The sequence below is a fragment of the Macaca mulatta genome, chromosome 5 (genome assembly GCF_049350105.2).
Source record: "Macaca mulatta isolate MMU2019108-1 chromosome 5, T2T-MMU8v2.0, whole genome shotgun sequence".
NCBI classification, from domain to species: Eukaryota; Metazoa; Chordata; class Mammalia; order Primates; family Cercopithecidae; genus Macaca; species Macaca mulatta.
Window position 1 is genome coordinate 122,697,203 of NC_133410.1, and position 18,593 is coordinate 122,715,795.

Sequence of the window (18,593 nt, forward strand, 5' to 3'; positions counted from 1 at the left end):
ACCTACTTAAGCCTCAGCAATGGCGGGCGCCCCTCCCCCAGCCTCGCTGCTGCCTTGCCGGTAGATCACAGACTGCTGCGCTAGCAATGAGGGAGGCTCCGTGGGTGTGGGACCCTCCCGGCCAGGTGTGGGATATGATCTCCTGGTGTGCCTGTTTGCTTAAAGCGCAGTATTGGGGTGGGAGTTACCCGATTTTCCAGGTGTTGTGTGTCTCAGTTCCCCTGGCTAGGAAAAGGGATTCCCTTCCCCCTTGCGCTTTCCAGGTGAGGCAATGCCTCACCCTGCTTCAGCTCTCGCTGGTCGGGCTGCAGCAGCTGACCAGCACCGATCGTCCGGCACTCCCCAGTGAGATGAACCCAGTACCTCAGTTGAAAATGCAGAAATCACCGGTCTTCTGTGTCGCTCGCGCTGGGAGTTGGAGACTAGAGCTGTTCCTATTTGGCCATCTTGCTCCGCCCCCATCCGAAATAGGAACATTTTACACTGTTGGTGGGACTATAAACTAGTTCAATCATTGTGAAAGACAGTGTGGCGATTCCTCAGGGATCTAGAACTAGAAATACCATTTGACCCAGCCATCCCATTACTGGGTATATACCCAAAGGATTATAAATCATGCTGCTGTAAAGACACATGCACATGTATGTTTATTGTGGCACCATTCACAATAGCACAGACTTAGAACCAACCCAAATGTCCAACAATGATAGACTGGATTAAGAAAATGTGGCACATATACACCATGGAATACTATGCAGCCATAAAAAAATGATGAGTTCATGTCCTTTGTAGGGACATGGATGAAGCTGGAAACCATCATTCTCAGCAAACTATTGCAAGGACAAAAAACCAAACACCACATGTTCTCACTCATAGGTGGGAATTGAACAATGAGAACACTTGGACACAGGAAGGGGAACATCACACACTGGGGCCTGTTGTGTGGTGGGGGAAGAGGGGAGGGATAGCATTAAGAGATATATCTAATGTAAATCATGAGTTAATGGGTGCAGCACACCAACATGGCACATGTATACATATGTAACAAACTTGCACGTTGTGCACATGTACCCTAGAACTTAAGGTATAATAATAAAAAAGTATGCTGCTTAAATATGACACAAAAAGCTTACGCAAAAAAAGAAAAAATAGGTAAGATGGAACTTATCAAAATTAATAAAAATTTTTGTTTGTCAAAGAACACTATCAAGGAAATGAAAAGGTGACAAAATAGAAGAAAATATTCACAAACCACATATCTGATGAGGGTCTAGGATACAGAGTATATTTTAAAAAAATTCTTAGAACTTAATTATAAAAAGACAAGCCCTTCAATAAAACATAGGCAAAATATTTGAAATATCTTCTTCTAAAGAAGATGTACAAATGGCTAAAAGCACATGAAAACATGTTCAATATCATTAAGCGTTAGGGAAATGTACATCAAAATCATGAGACACCAGTGTACTCCTACTATAATGGTCATGAGAAAACCTGAAAATATCAAGTATTTTCAAGGATATAGAGAAATTAAAACCCTAATTGTTGGCAAGAATGTAGAATGGCCCAGTCACTAAGGAAAACAATTTAGCAGCTCTTCAAAAGTTAAATAGAGTTTTCTATGTATATGACTAGCAATTCCATACCGATATATATGCCCCAATGCATTAAAATATACATACATATCAAAACTTTTACATGATTTTTCACAGCAGCAATATTTATAATAGCCAAAGAATTGAAAGAATTAAGATATTCATCAATTGATTAGTGGATAAACAATAGGTGATGATATATCTAAACAATGGAATATTAGCCACAAAAAATAATGAAGTACTGACACACACTGCAATATGGGTGAATCTTGAAAACATTATGCTAAGTGGAATAAACCAGACAGAAAAAGACATACGTTGGGTGAATTAATTTATATGAAATGTCCAGAAAAGGCTAATCCATAGAGACAAAAATTAGATTACCCATTGCCAGAGTATGGTGAGAGAGGGGAAATGGGAGATATGGGGTTTTAAATATCCTAGGACAGTCCTTTCTAGCTTCAGATCTATACCTTTATTTCTTAAGAAACTTGTTCTAATTACTAATTTTAAGGCACAGATCTTAAGCAAAAATAGTTTTAACTGACATGTTCAAATGGAAGATTACCCAAAGCTTCTTATAAGTGAGAATAAGAATTTGAGCCCTAGAATGAGGGTATGGAAATGGTAAAATAAAATAAAATACAAAAAAGCAAATTACAGAAAAATGTGTACAGTGCGGCAATTCTGAAAGTGTAAAAAATGACCAGACAATATTATCCATTGTTAATGAACACATCTGAATGCATGTGGAAGTATAAACATTGAATTAGTTGGATACACATCAGACTCATGGAAGTGGAGAACAGGACTAGAAGAGGTGGTCAGATAGAACTTTAACTTTTCTATTTATTTTATTTATTTCGTTTTACAATGGACAAGACAAAATACATCTCTCTGGGTATATACTCACATAATCCTCACAGCAATCCTATGAGGTGGCACTATTATTATCCGCATATGAGAGATGAGACAGAAATCTATGGAGTGAATGAAAAGCATAGGAACACACCCAGGGTTACACAGCTAGTGATGACAAGCCTGGAGGCTGCTCCCAGATCTAGATTCATTCTTATTTATTTTGAATTGTTGAATTATTTATTTTACTTTGAAGAGATTTTATGTAAAAGAAATCAGAGAAATGACACAGTAACTAAAGGGATTTGGTGCCAAAAATGGTATGTTTTTTGTTTGTTGCTTGTTTTGAAATAGGAGAGCAAGCAGTGTGTTTTAAAACTGATGGAAATGATCCTTAAGAACAGCAGAAAGTGACTGGGTGCAGTGGCTCACGCCTGTAATCCCAGCACTTTGGGAGGCCGAGGCGGGCAGATCACTTAAGGTCAGGAGTCGGAGACCAGCCAACATGATGAAACCCTGTCTCTACTAAAAATACAAAAATTAACTGGGTGTGGTGGCATGCACCTGTAATCCCATCAACTTGGGAGGCTGAGGCAGGAGAATCGCTTCAACCTGGGAGGCGGAGGTTGCAGTGAGCTGCGATCATGCCACTGCTCTCCAGTCTGGGTGACAGGGGCAGAATCCGTCTCAAAAAAAATAAAATAAAATAAAATAAAAAATAAATAAATTAATTAAATTAAATTTTTTAAAAAGCGTGATGGCACCAGAGTGGGAGGGGAGATGGGATTCAGTGCCCCAGAGGAAGAGCTACCTTAGAAGGAAACACTGGAAGGCCTTCCATTTAACAGGTAGAAGGTGGGCAATTATAATTTCCCACAGACAGGAAAGTAAGTTTTTGGATGGACAGCATAGAATAGCAAGTAAAGTCTTCAGTTTAGTATGAGGATAAAAGAGACATTAAATTGGGCTTTTGAAGAGATAGGAGAGATAAGAAATGTAGTTAGGGATGGAGACAGAGAAGATTTAGCAGGCTAAGGAAATGTAGGCAGATTAATAGGAACTTTTGAAGGCCCACTAGAATTTTTAGTTACAAATTTTAAAATAAGAGAAGTCGGCATAGTGGAATGTTTTTCTCCTGCCATGATCAGCTGCTTGGATGCTGGTACTGAACATGTCAACAGTTGAATTTAGTCGGGTTAGGCAAAGCAATTATCCAAGAGTACAAACGAGTAGACATATGTGTTAAATTTTGAAATATTAATCAAATTTTGCCAGCTGGACTGAAGAGGAGAGTCAGGTAGATGGAACCAAATATGCAAAGCTATGAAAGAGTGAAATGTTATAGTGTGTTCAGAAAACTACATGTAGTTCCATGTTGTTGGTGCAAAAGGTGGGCATGCAGGAAAGGTGTCAGGAGACAATACTACAGACACTGGTGGCCTGGTGTTTTCTGCCAGCAGGTAAATCTACTAAAATATCAGATAGCAAAAGGAATCCAATGGCATATATGGTAAGAATATTGGAATTTACAACAGAGAACTATTGAAGGGTTTTAATTAGAAGGATGGTATGATTAATTTTGTATTGTAGAGAGATTACCCTGGCAGCAGTGCAGCAGTGTGGAATCTATACTGGAGTTGTTAAAGATTGCACATGTGGATTCTGTGGTAGGCAAAGTAATGGCCCTTCAAGGATATCTACCTCCTAATACCCAGAACCTGGGCATGAGTTACATAGCAAAAAGGATTTTGCATACGTGATTAAATTAAGGATCTTGGGATGGGTGGATTACCTGGGTGGGCCTAGTGTAATTACGAGGGTCTTTATAAGGGGAAAAAAGAGGCAGAAAAATTGGAGAAGGAGATGCGACTACAGAAACAGAGAGAGAACGAGGCATATTTGAGATGGTATACAGCTGTCTCTGAAAACAGAAGCAACCAAGGAGTGCAGGTGGCTTCTAGAAGTTGGAAAAGGCAGGAAAACAGATTCTCCTGAGAGCCTCCAGAAGATATGCAGCCCTTCCAACACCTTCATTCTAGTCCTGTGAGACTTCTGACCCTCAGAACTGTAAGAAAATCAATAAAAGTTGTTTTAAGCTACTGGGTTTCTGGTAATTTGTTACAGCAGCAATAGAATTTCAACTAGGAATTTATTGCAGTAATCCAGGTAATGACGGAGATTTCTGAACAATAGGGAAAACAGCAAACTCACTGGGCAATTATTAGAGATATGACCAGAGAAAATTAGTGTTCTGATGTCCAGATCAAAAAGAAATTGCTGTGAAAGAGGGAATGTGACAGATGAGTAATTTACTGCCATAAATCATTTTTTTTTCCGTCTACAGTACAATGTTACTAGAAAGTTGCTGCCTGGAAAGAGACTACATTTCTCCGTTCCCTTGCGAGTAGGGATCATGCGCCTTGTTGGTGCTAGTGGAATATGAACAGAAATGCTGGGTGTCACTTTTTAAAGTGAAATAACAACAACAACAACAAACGCAAAAAAAGCAAAAAAACCCAGATGTGCATTCTATAGTCTCCCATGCACCATATACTAGGTAAGTGCAGAAGATTCCAAGGTTCTGAGTGGCAGAGCAGCAGAAAGGCGCAGAGCCACAATTTAAAAGAAGGTCCCCAAATCTCTGCCTGGAAGGTCATCTGCTGACCAGGAATGCCTACATAGGTGTGTATGATAAGGAAGATATATACATTTCTGGTTTTGTAAGTCATTGATTTTGGAGATTTATTTTCATCAAAAAAAAATGGTATTGCAACTGGGATACTATTTTAACAGAATCCTAAAATACGTGTCATTGTTGAGTAGATAAAATTGATGTAAGATGTTAGAAAGATGGAGAGCGTGCTATGCAGTGGCAATAAACTTGAAAAAACTTGGCTGACAATAATAAAGGAGTACTTGCCAAACTTGTAGCTCTAAGTTAGAATGTTTGTGTTAGCTTGTTACTGGCCATATTTAGCAAGTTATTCGAAGAAAAATGAGCTTAGACACGAATTGACACATGTGCAAGCAAAAGTGAAAGGGAATAGAGAGAATCCAGCTATTTGGGATTTCTCACAATTGGAAAATCTGCATGATTCTATAACTCAAACATGAATAGATAAAACTGAACAAAATTGAATAAAATTGAACAACAACAAAAAAAATCCTTTACTCTTCTCAATTAAACAGAGTGACTACATTTCTCCATTCCCTTGTGAGTAGGGATCATGCCCCTTGTTGCATGAATTCCTACCACAGAGCTGGTTAAACATCTAATCAAGAATAATTTCAACTTTGCCAAGGACCAATGACTACTGTGTGACTCTCATTCACCCCCCTATTGTTGCATTTCCCAAATGTCACCAGATAACTCGTTAATAAAGCAAAACTAAAATTTTTAGAACTTACCGCAGTAAGAGAAAATGCCATCTTGATGGAGGCTTAGCAGTGTCTCAGAATGGAGAAGTCAGAAGTGGGATATTTATAGGGTTTCAGAGTCTGGGTTCAATTGGTTAAAGGCAAGGTCAAGTTGGAGAACCATCTGAGACAGGGCAAAGTACTATGTGACATAATAGTTTAGGAATGGCTGATGCAATTGAAAGAAAGGTCTTGAACCAAAGACTTTATAAGTAAGCTGTTTTTATAAGTAAGCCATTCACCCAAGTGAGCAGACTATTGTGTTTGGGGGAAAAATCATCTGTGGAAATTTCCTGAGGCAAACTATGAAGTTGTTTCTTGATTTACAGACTTGTCTTTCCTAGTCAAAATTTTGCTGGAACAAGCAACAAATTGTGGTCCACAATATTTATCTAAATCATATTGACATATAAGGCATTAATTCTCACACTTCTAGCTATCCCATTCATGCCCATCCTTGACAGGGCGTCACAGGTGCCTTTTAACTCAAATGTTGCCAACTTGTGAGGAGCCACATTCAAGCCTGGTGGAGAGAATAACTCATGACCTAGATATCTAGGATTTTTACGATGTAGTGATTGGAGGAACCATCTTACATAGTGTACTCTTTCATGGCTCCTTGGAAAGAAAGCAGTTGTGTGTGTTTAGAAAGAAGTTTGCACATGGATATTGGCTGCCCAGTTGGGTGGACATGTAACAAACACTTCATGGTCCACTTACATGGTGGACCATGTAAGATCACTAACACTATGTACTTCCCTTCCATTGAAAAGAATTATCACTGAGAATCAGCTGCCCACCTAGACACCACATTTCTCAGCTTCCTGTGTGACCAGGTGGAGCCTTGTGACAGTTCCCAACAATGTGAATATGATGTGAGTGGAGATAATGTGGGTCACTTTCAGACCTAGAATCTATAAAATAGGTGTGCATTCTCCATTTTCTCTTTCTCCATCTGGCACAGAAAGCAGAGCATTTTGGAACTCTGGGAGAAGGCAAAACACAAATGGAAAAAGCTAGATCCTTGAATCTGTAGATGGAACGTTGCCTGCAGACCAGAGGGGCCCACACTGGTTTGCTACACGTGAGAGAAATAAACTTCTGTTGGGTTAAGTCACTGAGAGTTGGAAGCATATTTAGAATAGTAGGTAGCAGTATCCTAGCTAATACATGGGGATATCATAAAATATAAAATGTATAATATGAATTCATAGCGTGACATTTGATATATTAATTGAAAAAGCAATACAAAGACATATTTGTGTAACTAAGTTATTTTTTGTAATAACAGAAAAGCATTTATATATATAGAAGAAACAAGGAAAAATATCCTTTAAATCTTCATTAATAAAAATATGTGAATATTGTGGTTACTGAGAATTTCTATCTTATTATTTATGCTTTTTTGAATTTTCCAAATGCTCTATACTTAATATGAACTACTTCTGATATAAGAAGAATAAGAATTTTTTAAAAGTTGTCACTATTAATAACCTTTTCCAGATTTGGGCTTGAAAATGCTCTTTGTTCAAAAAGCAACTTTGTAAGTCATTTTTTCTAAATGATAGTGTCCAGTAGGTAACATCATTATAAACTTCATTAAAGCAAAGTTTAAGAAGTGTAAGGGCGAGACAACAGTTTTTCAGACATGAGTGACCTAATACCGTGACTCCTAATTAAGAACCATCATTAGGGCAAGAAATTGGTTCCTGAGAGCATCTGAGATCAGAGGCGAGTTGCTGGTAGTGGTATCTTTCTCCCCAGAGAAATGCTGAAGTGTCATGCAATTCTAACTACCTGTGAAAACTTGCTTCCTATCACCATGGCAGCAGGGCTGATCATCTTGATTAAAAAGGTTTCTACTCTCAATCCCATGAGGGTAAAATCAGCACTTCCAGACGCAGATGAGTCATTGCTTTTGGCCTCGTTAATGTGGTGTAGCTCTTCTGTCTGCTAACAAAAAACATTTAACCAAATGAATAAAATTGATGCAGCCAAGCAGTGAGAATTCCAGCAAGCAATTCTGAAGCCTAACTTTGATTTTGAAGTGGAGGTGAACTTTTTAGCAAAACAACAAAACAAAAGAGAAAACAGCTATAGAAAAAATACATTAACCCTTAAATGTGCATGTTCTTCAAAGAGCCAAAACTATCTGGTCATTAGAAGAAAAGATTAATTTAAGTATATACAGTGCACAGAAAACCAAAGCAGTATTCCATTTAGTCTTGCAGAACAAACAACATTGTTATGATGAAGAGTTCCTGGTAGAATGTGGCCTTTTCAGAAGATAATTGGAGACAGAGGGGAGGATGTCTTCCTGCTGCTGAAACAGAAGTTGAGTAGACAAGAAATAGAAACCCTAGTGAACAGTTTTGCATGGAGACGAGCCAATTAGGCAGTTGAAAACATTCTGGAAACAACCGTGTGGTTTTGAAACCATAGACATGTTTTATTAAGAGAAAGAACATAAAAGAGATTGAGATGGACCAGAAAAAGAATATGCAACTGTTCAAGTCAAATTTAACTATGAAAGTAAAGATACATGATCAAATTTTCCCAGGGTTAACAGACACACACACACACCCACACGCCCATCACTGCACAGAAAATACAGCATTCAAATTAGAATTTTTTTCTCTCTTTTCCCCCCTAACCATACAGGCAGACTTCAGCACAAATAGCTAATGAAGCATCATTTTTTTTTTTTTTTGGAAAGATGACACTCTAAAATTTCACAATTTTTAATATAGCGACTGCCAGTATTCTTATATGAAGACTCTTGCTCAAGATTCTGGTTCCAAAGAGAGCATCTTTGGAATGGAGCAAGAGGACGGCTGCATGGTTCTTCAGTGAAAAGGCTCATAACTTGTCAATGAGAGTACAAAAAGCTAAGAGTATCTTTAGAAAGCAGAGTGAACATATCTTGTTATTTAAGGCATTACAATGTAGACCAATTTGGTAATAAGACAGCAAAACAGAGGAAAACACTGAAGCTGAAATACACAGCTAGAAGTGCAGCTGGACAGCAGCTCAGGGGGTGTCCTGAGGTCAAAGGCATACTGTAGATGGATTACAGCAAGTGAGTCCTCAGTTGCACTGAGCAAAAGCGGTCATGATTTCTCAGACACAGCCTGGAAGAAATCCAATAAAGTAAACAAAACAGATTCAGGGACTCCAGAGACCTCTAATGAAATGGGGTTACTGAAGAGAAAATACCCAAATGTGAATTGTAAACTAAACAAGTGCAGGAAATAAAGAGGCAGTGGCCATGTTTAGTCTGAAATGTGCTGGTCAATTGAATTCACATTTCCTAAAACACTCTGATTTTGCTTGGGTTGGATGGATGCTTGATTTTCCACAGAATAGAGCATGGCAGTAGTCAGTAATAAAGGGCACACTAACACGGCAAGATTGATGGCAAAATATTTGTGGAAGTTATAAGACTGTTTTAAAAAAATCCGTGGTGCATAAGATCTTCTCACAGCTGTTGCCCATGGTCCATGCTAAGGGCTACGTACTCGCCTTTTTCTGATTTTTCTGGGACATCTACCCTACCTAGGAAATGCAGACAGGTCTGTCTCTCTCTAGCTCACCTCAGCAGTGTCGCTCTCTCTTTCTCTTTCTCTTTCTCTTTCTCTCTCTCTCTCTTACACACTCTTTCTCTAATTTTACCTTAAATAAGGGCTTTAGAGGAGAACAATTGTTCAGATTAAATTGTGGATGTTGAGTTTATTTAGTATTCCATCTGTTTAAAGATGAAGGCAAGAAATTCCTTCTCGTTAATGAGATACTAGATTAATAATTATTTAAAATCTTTGTTTTACTTATTCAAAAATTGAACTGTATAAGCCCCAAGGAACATAGGAAAAAGAATGTGAGACAAGTTCAGATCATCTTTTATTTTTCTCTCTTGGTAAATATCTCATTGAGATAGTATGGATCGGTTAAAACCTGGATTCAAAGATTTGGAGAGTCAAGTAGTATTGAATTCCTATGTTCTCAAAGATTGTTCCATAGGGTAGTAAATGAGTAACAAACAACTATCATAATTATTCTTTGAATTTTCCAGGTTCTTTTTACCAACCCAGGACCATATTTGTCATACTGTGATTAAGATGTGTGAAAACGTGCTTCTCTGAAGTCTCTCATATCTACTTTCCACCAAGGGCCATAAAATGCCACCATTCTGGATGTCTCAGTTTTATGGTTTTAAAGCAATCCTGGAATCAATGGATTAGAGATGAGGACTCATGATCATCGTCATCAAGTGGCTAATCCTTCCCCAATATCATCCTCATGCAGGAGTCTTCCAGATTGGATTACCAGGGAGGCAAGAATAAATTAGGGGCACAAGATCTTCATTAGGATCAACACACGTGAAGAAAAGGGGACGAAACAGAACTTGGTATAGGAAGAAGCTGAATTGCAGTGGAGTGGCAACAAACCTTGGCTAATGCAATGGGAATCTCTAAACAGAGTATGGGCCATCAGAGTGTCCACAACAACTTGAAATAGCTGGTCTTCAGACTTCTCGGATTCATCATGCTATGTGGGCTGCCCCAGAAAGGGCATGGCTTTGATTTTCTGCAGCTGAGGCTGACTTTGAAGAAGCTGACAGCTGGAGGTCGTTTCAATATCACAGTCACCACAAGCTGAGAGCAAGACTTTGTTTGAAGGAGATTTGGGCAGTGCCTCTTCTTTATCAAAGGAGCTTTTAAAGTTTCCTTTTAAAAATTGTCCACTCATATGTCCACATAAAAACTTGCAAATGAATGTTTAAAGTAGCATTACATATAATATCCGGAAAGTGGGAACAACCCAAATGTCCATTAACTGATGAGTGAATACATAAAATGTGTATCCATACAATGGAAAAATATTTGGCAATAAAAATAAATGAAATATTGATCGATGCTACAACATGGGTGAACCTTGAAAGCATAATGCTAAATGAAAGAGAAGACCACATATGGTATGATTCTATTTACGTAAATAGCAAGCCTACAGGGGAAGAAAATAGATTAGTGGCGGTTGCCTAGGACTGGGGTGGGGTTGGAGTGGGAAGTGATTGCTATTAAATAAGGGGTTTCTTTTGTGGATGATGAAAATACTCTAAAGTTGGTAGTGAGGCACAACCCTGTAAATATACTCAAACCATGGAAATGCACACTTTAAACGGGTCAATTTTATAGTATGGGAAGCAGATTTCAATAAAGCTTTTTTAAAGTCACTACTAAAGTAAGGTAGGCAAATTTGCTTCCTGCTTTCCTCTGAACATGTTCTGCTAATCATCATTATCATGATCATTATCATTGTCAGCAGCATTATCACCATCATTAATATTTATTAGGCACTTGTACCAGGCACTCTATTAAAATGCTTTGCATCTATTATCTCATTCAACAACAACCGACTTTTATTACTCTCATTCCATATACAACTGAGGTTAGAGAGAACTGGGAAATTTGCCTAGGACTACAGAGTGAGTGATGTCAAAAGTATGATTTAATCTCTCTGATTTCAGATTTGCTCAAAACTTTAATATCTGTGTTTTAGGAATAGATCAAAATACTCGTGTTAATTTAGTGGCACTGTCCTAAAATTTACCTCAAAATGATATGATTTTATATTTTACATGCCCTGTCCTCTGTGAAGTTTAAGAGAGTATAAGTCACATCTCCTAATTATTCACTTCATTTTTATTTGGACAATTAAGTTTAAATAGATTTCTCTACTTCTGGAAGCAATTAACACCCCCCACTCATAATAAAATCATTATTTACTGGCGTCTAGAGAAATCTGAAGAGAATCAGGCAGTGGCACAGAATGTTTTCTGTTGGAAGACATTACATTTTCTTTCTCTTTTTTTTTGTTTTTTTGAAACAGTCTCACTCTGTTGCCCAGACTGGAGTGCAGTGGTGTGATCTTGGTTCACTGCAACCTCTGCCACCTGGGTTCAAGTAATTCTCCTACCTCATCCTCTCAAGCAGCTGGAATTACAGGTGTGTATCACCACGCCTGGCTAACTTTTGTGTTTTTAGTAGAGACTAGGTTTTACCATATTGGCTAGGTTTGTCTCGAACTCCTGGTCTCAGGTGATCCACCCGCCTCCGCCTCCCAAAGTGCTGGGATTACAGGCATGCGCCCCCGTGCCCGGCTGACGTTACATTTTCTTTGCATGTTGTTATGACAAATTGTAGAAGACCAAGGAGTGACAGCAATGTGTGTGGAATACTGAATTGTCTAAACTTGTAGACCAGTAACTTTTGGTTTGTTTTTATGGACCAGTTGCAAACTTCTTGAGGCATGGCATGGGAGCATTCATTATAGCACAGTTTTATCTGACAGAAAGTAAGACTGCCAACAAATGACCTCCTGGGACACCGCCTCAAAAAATGTGCCCTGGCCATTTTACTAACAGTACGCACTCAAGTGCAATTTTAACCTGTTGGAGTTTAGAAAAAAATGAGTTCAGAATCCATTGTTGGTGGATATGCTTTACCCTGGAGCAAACTAGTGTCTGAGGAACTGTGAATTTCATCTGGAGAAAGTCATTCCACTGTATACTCCAAGGAGGATTATTTTTAAAATAAAGTAACTTTTTGATGATAGAAATAACTTTCTAATAATTTCTTATATAGAAGCAAATACAGATAAATTCAGAGATTTGAAGTTACTGTCACCAAGAAAAAAAAGACAAATTACACATATCATAAATGTGAGAGAGATCTTCACTACTGATCACATGGACATTGAAAGAATAATAAAGGAAAACTATGAACAGCTCTATGCAGGCAACTTTGATAACTTAGAGAAAATGGACCAATTACTTGAAAGACACAAACCACCAAAACTCACACAAGGCGAAGTAGAGAATCTGAATAGGCCTATATGTATTAAATAAATTGAATCAATAATTAATTACCTAAAAAAAAAGAAAGCACCAGGACCATGGTTTCCCTGATGAATTCTACCAAACATTTAAAGAAGAAATAATACAAATTCTCTACAATTTCTCCCAGAAAATAGAAACAGGGTGCACATATTCTAATACATTCTATGAGGCCAGCATTACCTTAACACCAAAACCAGATAAAGACACTATAAGAAAGGAAAACTATACACCAATATTTCTCATGACCATAGATGCAAAAATTCTCAAAAAAATCTTAGAAAATTGAATCCACAAATTATAAAAAGTATTTACTTAGACACACACACACATATATTCTTGAATATTTATATTTAATATGCTCATTTTTTTCTCTACCTTCTTCAATATATGAAATATAATTGTAACAACTGTTTCGATGTCTTTATCTACTAATTGTATCATTCATGTCCTCTCTGAATCTGTTTCTTTTATTGGTTTTTCTCCTGTCACGATTCACACCTGATGATTTCTTTACTGGATACTCACCATAGTACATTTTACCTTATTTGTTGCTGGGCACTTTATACTCCTGTAAATTATTCTTAAATCTTTTTTCTGGGGCTCAGTTAAGCCACTTGCAAACTGTCTGATCTTTTTTCGAGACTTGTTTTTAATATCATTAAGTGGGATCGGAGAAGCCTTTAGTCTAGGGCTAATATTCTCCCACTACAGGGACAATACATTTTTGAGCACTGCATCCCATGCCCAGTGAATGACAAGGAGTTTTTTCCCTGGCTGGTGAGAGCACAAACTATTCCTGGGCTTGTGTGAGCCCCAGGGATCTCTCCAGTGAATTCTTTCAGGTGTATTTTTCCCTAGCCTTTGCTAATCAGTACTCAGCTGAAGGCTAAAGGAGAACCCTCTGCAAATCTCCACAGCATTCTCCGTGCCGTTCTCTTCTCTCTGGCACATTGTCCTATGAATTGTAGCTGCTTTGACCTCCCTGTTCTCCCACGTCCATGTCTTCAACTTGGGGACTTGGCTGAGTAATGCCTGGATTTTACCCGCCTTGCTCTGTAGGCTGGAAATCCTCTGACCGGTATGCTGGGGCAATCGCCGGACTCACCTTGGTTCTTCCTATCTCTGGGAAATCACTGTCCTGTGGTGCCTGAGAGCCTATGTCTGAAAACCATTGTTTCACAGATTTTGTGTTTTTTGAAGTTATTTCAGGGAGGAGAATACAGGGAGGAGAATAAATCCAGCCCCTGGTACTCCATCTTGGCTAGCTTAATTTGGGGTGCCTGATTTCTTCTCCATCTCTCCCCCATCCTCCAAATACTGTAGTCATATTGTCAATTACTATGTTTGGTGACTGTTTTTCCCTCTCTGTTTCTGTCCAAATCTATTTTTCATCTTTTTCTATTCATCAATATTTACTTGTACTTTGTTCTTATTCTAAATTTAGTTATCTATTTAACACCCAAATCACTGTGTGTAGTCCATCATCAGAAATGTATTGGAGGAGTGTGGATTCCAAATTGTCTGCCCCCTGATTGTTAAGACTTCAGGTACATTGCTACATTTCTGATTAGTTACTCCATACCTCTTTCTTATTTTATCTTGTACAGAAGTTCTTTTTTTTGAGATGGAGTTGCTCTGTCACCAGGCTGGAGTGCAGTGGTGTGGTCTTGGCTCACTGCAACCTCCACCTCCCGGGTTCAAGCGATTCTCCTGCCTCAGCTTCCCGAGCAGCTGGGATTACAGGTGCCCACCACCACAACCAGCAATTTTTTTTTTTTTGTAGCGATGGGGTTTCACCATGTTGGCCAGACTGGTCTTGAACTTCTGACCTCAAGTGATCCGCCCATCTCGGCTTCCCAAAGTGCTGGGATTACATGGGCAAGCCACCGTGCCTGTCCCACAGACATTCTTAAAGTGTGATTCAAGAACATCCTGGGGTCCCTGAGACATTTTCAAGGATTGCAAGAGGTTAAAACTATTTTCATTATCATACCAAAACCTTAACTTCCTGTTTCATTCTTATTTCTTCATGAGCGTACAGTGTTTTCCAGAGGCTCTATAATGTGTGGTGAGGCTGGACGCGGTGGCTCACACCTGTAATCTCAGCACTTTGAGAGGGCGATGTGGGTGGATTGCTTGAGTCCAGGAGTTCAAGACCAGCCTGGGCAACATGGCAAAACCCCATCTCTACAAAAGATACAAAAATTAGCTGGGTGTGGTGGTGGTGCATGCCTGTAGTCCCAGCTACTTAGGAAGTCGAGGTGAGAGGATCACCTGAGCTCAAGGAGGTCAAGGTTGCAGTGAGCCATGATTGAGCCACCGCATTCCAGCTTGGGCCTCAGAGTGAGACCCTGTCTTTAAAGAAAGAAAGAAAGAAAGAAAGAAAGAAAGAAAGAAAGAAAGAAAGAAAGAAAGAAAGAAGGAAAGAGAGAAAGAAAAGTATGGTGATATCATTCCTCTGAGAGCTAATGGACAATGTGCTTGAATATTTTTGTGTTTTAAAACTTTTTTAGTTTTCATTTTTTTAAATGGTAAATATCAATAAATATAACCCACACAGAGAAAAGCTTTATGAGGTTATGAATTACATTTAGGGTGTAAAGTGGTCCTGAGATGAAATTGAGAAACATTGCTCTAGGTTTCAAAAATTCATCCTGTTTCCATTCCAGTTTTTAAATGGACTATGGCTATTCCATTTCTTGGGATTTCTTACTTACAAAATTAGCTGTTAGATTGGATAGCATCTATAAGCTATCCATTTATCTGGGCTTCTGAAAATGAGGCATTTCCTTTTCTTTTCTTTCTTTCTCTCTTTCTCTTTCTTTCTTTCTTTCTTTCTTTCTTTCTTTCTTTCTTTCTTTCTTTCTTTCTTTCTCCTTCCTTCCTTCCTCTTTCTTCCTTCCTTCCTCTCTCCCTCTCTTTCTTTCTCTCTCTCTTTCTGCTTCCTTCCTGTCTCTCTCCTTTTTCTTTCTTTCTTTCTCTTTCTCTTTCTCTTTCTTTCTTTCTTTCTTTCTTTCTTTCTTTCTTTCTTTCTTTCTTTCTCCTTTCTTCCTTCTTTCTTTCTTTCTTCTTTCTTTCTTCCTCTCTCTCTCTTTCTTTCTTTCTTTCTTTCTTTCTTTCTTTCTCTTTCTCTCTCTCTCTTTCTCTTTCTTTCTTTCTTTCTTTCTTTCTTTCTTTCTTTCTTTCTTTCTTTCTTTCTCTTTCTTTCTTTCTTTCTTTCTTTCTTTCTTTCTTTCTTTCTTTCTTTCTTTCTTTCTTTCCTTCCTTCCTTCCTTCCTTCCTTCCTTCCTTCCTTCCTTCCTTCCTTCCTTCCTTCCTTCCTTCCTTCCTTCCTTCCTTCTTTCTTTCTTTCTTTTTTCTCTTCACCAGTATAACAAAAATAACACCCAAGGTGGGGTTATAAGGAAAAATGGATCTTTTTGCATTCTCATGTCATTCTCTCTGATCTATACAGTAGTTCTGAAACTGGTAATTTAGGCTGAGTAGTTCTATCAGGACTTTTGATGCTTGTCTAGGGCACTACATACCCCAAATAATAATTAAGAACAACCTAAATGACATGTAAGAAATGAGTGTGTCGCTTTTAAAGGTCAAAGTGAAGTGAAGAAACAACAACGACAGAACTAAAACAACAGCCTCAATAGCAAGGCCCATGTACAGGAATATCTGGAGAAGAATGTAATCAGGTATAAAGAAGAAGTTGAGGACAGCATCTCAGAACCAAAGCTATGAATAGCAATAATGTTCTGGAATCTCCCTCCTGTGTGGTGCCTTGCACTTGTTGCTAGAACTAAGCATGCTGGCTTAAAAAAGCTGCAGATGACTGAACAGCGCAAAGGACACTGGACATGAAATGAGGAAACCTGGATTTGAGATAAGTCACCACTAAGTTAGCTTGGGTATATAATTTTATCTTTCTGGTAATTTCTGCACTATAAATCATAACTGTTTTTGGAAGTTAAAAATGGAATGGATGACTCAGTATTTTTGCCTCTGGCAATTTCCCTAAGGAAATAAGTGTGCAAAAAAATTGGCTACAAGAATTACTTAATTGGCTTATTGTTGGTAGCATAAAAATAAGAAAAATGTACATGTTTAACAATAGGTGATTAAATAAATTGTGTATCATTTAGATAGATTCCAGTGAAGCTACCAGCCATTATAGAAGCATATTTTCTGAAATAAAATTTGTTTATTGTTTATTATATGCTGGTAAGTGAAAAAGCAAGTTACATAAAAGAATGTATAGTATGATCTTGTATTTGCTGTATTAATGTAATTGGGAGAACAGAATATCCCCTTTTCGTTTATTCAGATGATATGAAGAAAAGATACTCAGTATTTCAAAATTTGTCTTATAAAATCATCACTAAAAGTATATAGTGCTAGGCTGGGCACGATGGCTCACACCTGTAATCCCAGCACTTTGGGAGTCCGAGGCGCGCCGATCACGAGGTCAGGAGATCGAGACCATCCTGGCTAACACGGTGAAACCCCGTCTCTACTAAAAATACAAAAAAAATTAGCTGGGCGAGGTGGCGGGCGCCTGTAGTCCCAGCTGCTGGGGAGGCTGAGGCAGGAGAATGGTGTGAACCCTGAGGCGGAGCGTGCAGTGAGCAGAGACCGTTCCACTGCACTCCAGCCTGGGCGGCGACAGAACAAGACTCTGTCTCAAAAAAAAAAAAAAAAAAAAAAAAAAAAAGTACATAGTGCTCCATAGTTTTTCTGGTAAGCTTGAAAGGAAAGTAGAAAAGAAACCAAATACACTAAAAATGAGAGGACATAGATGATCATGAGGCAGACAGCAATGTTTTTTTGTGGATGAGAAACACAATGATAGGATTAACCCACAAGAGAAATATACTTGAAGTTTCATATTGCTGAGACCTGGAGCTTCGAAACTCTCATCCCCTCTCCCTCATTTCCTTTTCACACTTTCCTGCCAAGTGGCATTATAACATCAGCGTACAGATCACACTGAGCCAGGCCAAGATGCTTCTCCAGCCTCAATGTCTCAACCCTGAGAATGGCTCTTGGGGAATGAGTAATAAATGGGATGGTGAAATCTCCCATGGCTAAGTGTGACTTGTTCCAAAAGTAGAGCATGTTTACTTGGATAAGCTTTAAGAAGGAGTTTTGTTGGCTAAAGCATGAATCTCTCAGAAGGCAGTAGAGCCAAGTTAGAAACTAGATATGATCCCAAAGTGAAATCTTCCGGGAAAGGGGCTCTCTCTTTCTGGGAACTTTTTTTTTTTTTTTTTTTTTTTTTTAAATCGCAGTGACTGTAACATAGTGGCTCCTTAATCAATGTTTCCTTTAGTTCTTATCTCCTGCCTGCAAGGAAGTTTTGTTTAATTTTGCTTTTCATCTCTACTTGCCAGCCAAATGACTATTCACCGTTCTGAAGTGCCTCTTTTTCCATATCTCTTCATATGTACCTACATATACACGTGTGTATACATTGAGTTTTCCATCTTTTAGTAAAATGGGCCAAATAATTTTCTTATAAACTGAAAGAGAGAAATGCAAGAATGCAAACTTGTCATTTTTTAAATTAGTCCTCTTAGCCCTATGCCCTGAGGGAGTTCTTTCCTCACTGTGTGAACAATAAAGCATCTACTTCTTTTGTTTGGGGGTGAAAGGGTGCTCATGACAAGATTGAAAGAGCAAATAGGAGAAGAAGGGAAATTCTGAAAATTAATGCTTTTATAAGGCTATGATGACTAACCAACTCCATCTTCAGTAGAATGTCTCTGAGTCACCTATAATGAGCAATGATATTGACAAAAAGAAGCATTGTACACATAACACCACCTAATCACAATTGC

At 38.4% G+C, this 18,593-nt stretch overlaps 1 long non-coding RNA gene across 1 annotated transcript in view; it reads right to left on the reverse strand.

Annotated features, from left to right (window-relative positions):
• LOC144340827 (uncharacterized) overlaps positions 1–5,907 on the reverse strand; it is a 54,218-nt gene extending 48,311 nt beyond the window's left edge. The window contains exon 1 of the long non-coding RNA XR_013417274.1: positions 5,862–5,907. This is a non-coding gene — a long non-coding RNA (uncharacterized LOC144340827). The remainder of the gene's footprint in view (positions 1–5,861) is intronic.
• Positions 5,908–18,593: the final 12,686 nt, after the last annotated feature.